The sequence below is a fragment of the Pseudorca crassidens genome, chromosome X (assembly GCF_039906515.1).
Source record: "Pseudorca crassidens isolate mPseCra1 chromosome X, mPseCra1.hap1, whole genome shotgun sequence".
Taxonomy (NCBI): Eukaryota; Metazoa; Chordata; class Mammalia; order Artiodactyla; family Delphinidae; genus Pseudorca; species Pseudorca crassidens.
Window position 1 is genome coordinate 34,325,998 of NC_090317.1, and position 6,623 is coordinate 34,332,620.

At 38.6% G+C, this 6,623-nt stretch overlaps 1 pseudogene; it reads left to right on the forward strand.

Annotated features, from left to right (window-relative positions):
• The first annotated feature begins 1,753 nt into the window (after positions 1 to 1,753).
• LOC137217053 (SH3 domain-binding protein 5 pseudogene) lies at positions 1,754 to 2,916 on the forward strand (annotated as a pseudogene).
• Positions 2,917 to 6,623: the final 3,707 nt, after the last annotated feature.

Sequence of the window (6,623 nt, forward strand, 5' to 3'; positions counted from 1 at the left end):
GCTAGCAAGTCCATATTAAAGGAATACCGGAAAATTAAGAGATTATTGTATGAGGTGATTCAAAAGTGACCTTGATTCACCCTCCTTCAGCTAATATGTTCATCTGTTAGGCCTGTTCAATAAGATATGTCTGTAATTACCATGCATGAGTTGTTGCTTCCAAGTGGAAAAGGAAGATGACACTGGCAACACTGTGTTCTATACAAGTAGCCATCTACATGCTTTTTCCTTTTCATTCTGACCTAAAATGGAAATTTTGAGATAAATTTTCTTTTTGATTAAGGATAAAATGTTATTGTCACAAAGTCACTGAACCAGAACTAAGGATCCATCCATAGAGATGTTAAGTAAAAGCTATATTTATTTGATATGCTCATGTTTTCTCTGTATATTTCAAGCCATTTCTAAATAACTTCACTAATAATTACCACCCATTATTAAGAACCACTTACTTTTTCCCAGTGAGCTGAAATCAAGTTTAAAAAAGATATCATGCAAGAAAAAATTCCTCTAGAAGCTGTTCCTGAAAATTAACTTTGGTTATTCTGAGATCCTTTGGGATACTAAATTGCAACAATAAGCTCTAAAAGCATTGTTGCTTTTAGAGCAACAATTTAGCAACCTCTAAATTCCCCTTAATATACCTGAGATTAAATCAAATGAATCATGCTTTCCCTGATAGTTACATTATTTTAGTAAGGTTAATCTTTAAGTAGAAAAGAATTAGTGATTTTTGTTGCTTCTATCATTTCTGTGAAATAATAATTTTCAGAGCTCGAAGATGGGCCTTGCCATTTACAAAATCCTATCTGATTTAATAGAATATTTCTAATATTGCTATTTCTAACATTGATTTCTACACAGAGTAAAATAAAGTGGCTTTCTTCTGAAAAACTCCAAATATCAAATAAGTCCAATTTCCAATCTGTTATAAATTTGAAACTAATTTATCAGGAAACAAGAAGTCAGATTGTAATGTAGTGAGGTAAAGAAAAGAAATTACTAATATGAGCAAATTAGATAAAGAAGGTATTCATATACTTCAAGACTCTTGCCATCTTCTAATCAGGCTATGGAAGAATTTCATATATCTCTTGGGCAGTGCTTTCTCCCTGATATTGATAATTTTGTCTCCCACCCCATCTGCATCTTATTAGTTCATTCAGCATGTGTAGGGACATAAACATCATGTATATCTTACAGCTTGTCAATGTATCATGTTGACATTAAAAATCAATCTTTGGTGATAGAGATTAGAATAGTTATTTGTCTGCATGGTGGTAGAGGGTAGCAGGGCAAAGGTACTGACTGGAAATATTTGTGAAGGACCTTTTTGGGTGTAATGGAAATGTTCTTTATTTGGTCTGAGAGCAAGGCATATATATTTGTAAATATTAATTGATCTGTACACTTAAGATCTGTGTATTTCACTCTACATAAATTTACCCTCAGTAATGTATTAGCAAAAGAAAAAATATATAAATTAGAGTATCTTGATTCATGGTTTCCCTTCAGATTTAGAATATAATCCAAATATTTTATGGCTTGTGAAGTTCTATGTAATCTCGTTCTTATATGTCTGTCCATCTTCCTTTCCTGACTCTCTTGTTTTGCTTACTTTTTTTTGGCCCTGTGGTTCTTGCTGTTCTTTAAAACTACACAAGCCAGCAGTGCCTCCTGATAGCGTCGGGTGGGGCGGAGCCCGCGGCCACCACTCCCCGCGGTCCCTCCAAAGGGGGACTCGTACTCTGAGGAAGAGAAGGAAGGGATGGAGCTGGGGCAGGAGGAGGAGGAAGGTGGACCCCCGGATCCAGGGAGAACTAACGACATTCAATCAATCCACAGATGATATCAACAGACGCGAAACTGAACTTGAGGACATCTGTCACAAGTTCTGCTCTGTTCTGGTAGAAGCGACGGTGAAACCGGACAAGCTGGTGAAGAAAACTCGCAAAGCCGTGGAAGATCCGAAGCCCTACTGGGAGGTGCGGAGGGCGGCGAGGCTGGCTCAGCTGGAAGCTCTGAGAACCACGCAGGACCTCCTGAGCCGCCACGGAGACTATCCCCGTGGCCGAGCAGTGCCTGCTGGAGGATGTCAAGCGGCAGTTCGACTCGGCCTCGCAGGAGATGCTGAATCAGCCACACAGAGTGTCATGGAGGCGGAGCTGACCAAGACTGCACAAGGAGCCTGCGACCAGGTACAACACGGCCATGGACCGCATGTGGCAGCTGGAGGACAAACTCAGGAAGATAGTGGACGACCTGTAGGCCAAGCTGTCATGGTGAAGGGCGAATACAAGATGGCCCTGAGGAACCTGGAGACGATCTCGGACACGATGCACGAGAAGCAGCACGCCAGTGCGACTAGGGCCTCACAGCCGCGGCATCAGGGCCAAAGGTGGCAGCGCGACCACAGAGAACCTGTCGGGGCGCAAGCCCGAGCTGGATGCCATTTCTGTGGCCTCCGAGGCTTCTCAAGATGACAAATGTAGCACCTCTGTGTCTGAAAATGACTCGGAAACCCAGTCTGTGTCCAGCTTCAGCTCAGGACCCAGTCTGAGATACCCGACCACTGACCAGATCCCCACGGCTGTGAGGTCCGGCAGCCTGGACCTGCCCGGCCCCGTGTCCGTCAGAGTTCGTGATGATGTTCCTGGTGCTGGGCGAATGCAGCAGGACCTCTTTCCCCAAGTGTGAGGTAGAGTGAGATGACAGGGCAAAAGGGGCAGGAAATAAAATGAGTGACAAAGCCAACAACCGGGACGTCAGCGAGCAGTGCCATGGCAAGATCCAAAGCAGCCCCTCCCCGCAAGGGCAGTGCCTTGGAGGATGAAGTGCATGGGGCAACTCTCCCTCCAGTGCTCAAAGGGCAGAGACGGTATCATCCCTGACAAAAAAATGGTGCATATCGGCTGATCCATCACAGCTCCGGCCCAAGTGCATATCAATATTTATACATGAAACTGTATGGAAAACATTGTGCCTCTTATCGCTTAATATGTATGTAAGTTCCCTACATACCAACCAGTTCCCTTCCAAGAGCACAGTTTGTAAGTCCAATTTGTTCATAAGTCCGATAAAGTTAGCCTAGGTACCCAACTAACACAATTGGCTATGCAGTACTGTACTGTAATAGATTTAGACTTTTCACACAAAAATACATAAAAAACAAACACAAAAAATAAAGAGAACATTTTTAATCTTTACACTACAGTATCTTGAAAAGTACAGTACAGTACCAGCTATATCACTGCTGCTTTTACGCTTGCTTCCAGACATCCTGGGCTTGAAATAAAGATACTGTACTACTGTACTCTATACAGTAAAGTACACAAAACCACAACCACTTGTAGAGGATGCATGCACATGACAATGTATGCCAGACACGTGAACTAACTTAGGTGACTGGACATGCGAACGCACATTCTCATCTTTGAAAGTTCGCAACTTGAAGGATCATATGTAGGGGACTTACTGTATGCCAAATCTTAAGCATTTCCTCTAAACTGCACTAATGAAGTTTCAGTGACATTGAGAGCTATGAGACACTGATGAAAGAAATAGAAGATGACACAAACAGATAGCAAGATATAACTCGTTCTTGGATTGGAAGAATCAATATTGTTAAAATGAGTATACTACCCAAGGCAATCTACAGATTCAATGCAATGCCTATCAAATTACCATTGGCATTTTCCACAGAACTAGGATATTGAATTCTTGTTTAGTAGTTTATTTCTTTCAACACTTTAAATATTTTATTGTACTCTCTCTTCTTGCTTTCTTGGTCTCTAACGAGAAGGCTTCTGTAATTCTTGTCTCTATAGAAATATCATGTCTCCTCCTCACCCTCACGCCAGCCAACCTCTTTCAAGTTGTTCTCTTTGTATTTGCTTTTCTGAGTTTTGAATAAGATATATCTATGTCTGGTACTTTTGGTATTTATTCTTCTTGGTGTTCTCTGAGACTTCTTGGTCTTCAGTTTGGTGTCTATCATTAATTTTAGTTACAATTATGTCAAATACTTCCTCTGCTATATTCTCTCTTCTCATTTTGGCATTCTAATTATGCATGTCATATCTTTTAAAGTTGTTCCATATGTCTTGGATGTTCTGTTTCTCAATTATTTTTTTATTTGTATTTCAGTTTAGGAAATTTCTAGTGACATATCTTAAAGCACACTGATTATTTCCTCAGCTATTTCCAGTCTCCTGATGAGCTCAACAAAGGCATTATTCATTTCTGTTACAGTGTTTTTGATTTATGGCATTTCCTATGGATTCTCTCTTAGATTTTATATGTCTCTGCTTACATTATCCATCTGTTCTTGCATGCTTTCTATTTTTTCCATTACAGCCATTAACATTTTAATCATAAGTATTTAAAATTCTCAGTATGATAATTTCAATGTCTCTGCCATATCTGAATCTACTTCTGATGTTGCTTTGCCTCTTCAGACCATGTTTTTTACTTGCCTCTCAATATGCTTTGTAATTTTTTGTTGAAGACTGGGTATGATGTATTAAGTAATAGGAACTTAGGTAAATAAGCCTCTAGAGTGAAGATTGGTGATAATGTGACTAGAAATTGCACTTTAAAATTTATTGTTGCTATAGGTGACAAAGACGCTTAAAGCACATGCAATCAGTAAAAGAAATAAACTAGACTTCATTAAAATTAAAAGCTTTTGTGCATCAAATGACATTATAATAGTGAAAAGACAACATTTGTAAATCATTTATCTGATATCATATGAAATCATATATCATATATCTGATCATCATTTATTTTTTAGGACTCCTATGAAGTTATTTTAGCCAGTACTTAGTTTTTTTTAAAATAATTATTTCTGTGGGAGAACAAGAGCCTGGAGCTTCCTACTCTGCCATTTTCTGATATCATCCCAAATTCCAAGGTTTTTAAAACTGTTATGCCTTCTTTTTATGTTCTAGGCTAAATATCACTGCTTTAATCAATTATACTCTAAAAGTTGGCAACATCTATATATTTCCCCATGATTCCTGATAAAAAGTGAAGTTTGGTGATTTCACTGACAGATTTGTTCAGAGCAGGTAAATCCTTTCTCACCTTATACACACATTTCTTTCAATTACTTTTAGTGACATTTTAAAATCCTCTTCAATGATGATTAGTGTTGAAAGAGCAGAAGAGAGCTTTAACAATAAGATCTTCTTGTCACCCATCAATATTATATCCTTTTCCCCAAATTCAGTTCATTTTGGCCATCACCTGCCTAAAAACTCTTCTCAAAGTCTTCTTCGATACAATCACGGCACTTTACAAATCTAGGTTCAAGAGAAAGCTTCATTTACAGTTTCAGTGACTGCTTTGGGTGCTTTTTTCTTCCTTCATATTATTATTCATAATCAGTCATAACTCCATTTGTGATAACATTCACTCCTCTTTAATCATTATTTTAAATTTAAGAGTCTCACATAATGAGATCAGATTTATCTTTTTGCTTAACTCTTTGATCTCTTACTTTATGAAATCCAGGCAAATACAGTAGTATCCAAAAGTTTTGATTGATGTGAATCTACAATTATCTTAAAGTGAAAACTTTACTTAAAAAAAAGTGAGTCAGGAAAAAAAGGAGCATCCACCTCCTTGCAGCTAATTAGAAAACAACAATCATTCCTTTACTTGAACCAGACTATGTCTTAGAAGCACAGAGTTACTGACCACTGTTAAGCACCTACCTCTTGGCCCCATCCAACCCTGTAAACTTGGAGTTACATGCCTGTATGCTCTTTATTCTCTTGAAGAAAATAATGTGCTTACGCTCTATATTAGTTTTGTGTGGCTATTTTAACAAAGTATACAAACCAGATGGCTTAAAGCAACAGAAATTTATCCTCTTACCCTTCTGGAAGCTGTAAGCCTGAAATTAAGCTGTCAACAGGGCCATGCTCCCTCTGGTACTCTGGGTAGAATCATTCCTTGCCTTCTGCTCGTGGCCAGCAATCCACGGGTCCTGAAAACCCTTGTCTTTCAGCTCTGTCACTCCCATTACTGTCTCTATCTTCATATAGCATTCTCCCTGTATGTCTATGTCTGTGTCTCCCCTCTTCTTCTTATAAAGACACCAGTCATATTGATAGGGCCCACCCTAATGATTGAATATTTACTTGATTATATCTGCAAAGACCCTATTTCCAAATAAGGTCACATTCATAGGTACTGGAGGTTACAGCTTCAGCATATCTTGTTGTGTTACACAATTCAATTCATAGCATACTCCACAGTTGGAGCTTAAAAATGATTAAATTTAAAATAACCCCCTCCCATTTTTCAATTACTTCGATAAGCATCAGTGCAGTCATTCTGTCTAAACTGCATCTTCCGGCGGTACAGAGAATTGCTGAAGATGATGAGATATTTTAGCAGAACTAAATTCTAATTAACTTTGTGTATGATTAACTTTGTCAATGTTTTTTGGGAAACAGGGAAAGAATTTAAAGATTAATGCAGATTTTCACAGGTGGCAACAGATGAGGACCCATATGCTCACAAATCCTTTCACTCCTCGCTGGAATATGCATTGTTTAGAGTAAAAATATCAGAAAAAATTGGAAAGGCATGCAATACAACCGACTTCTTAA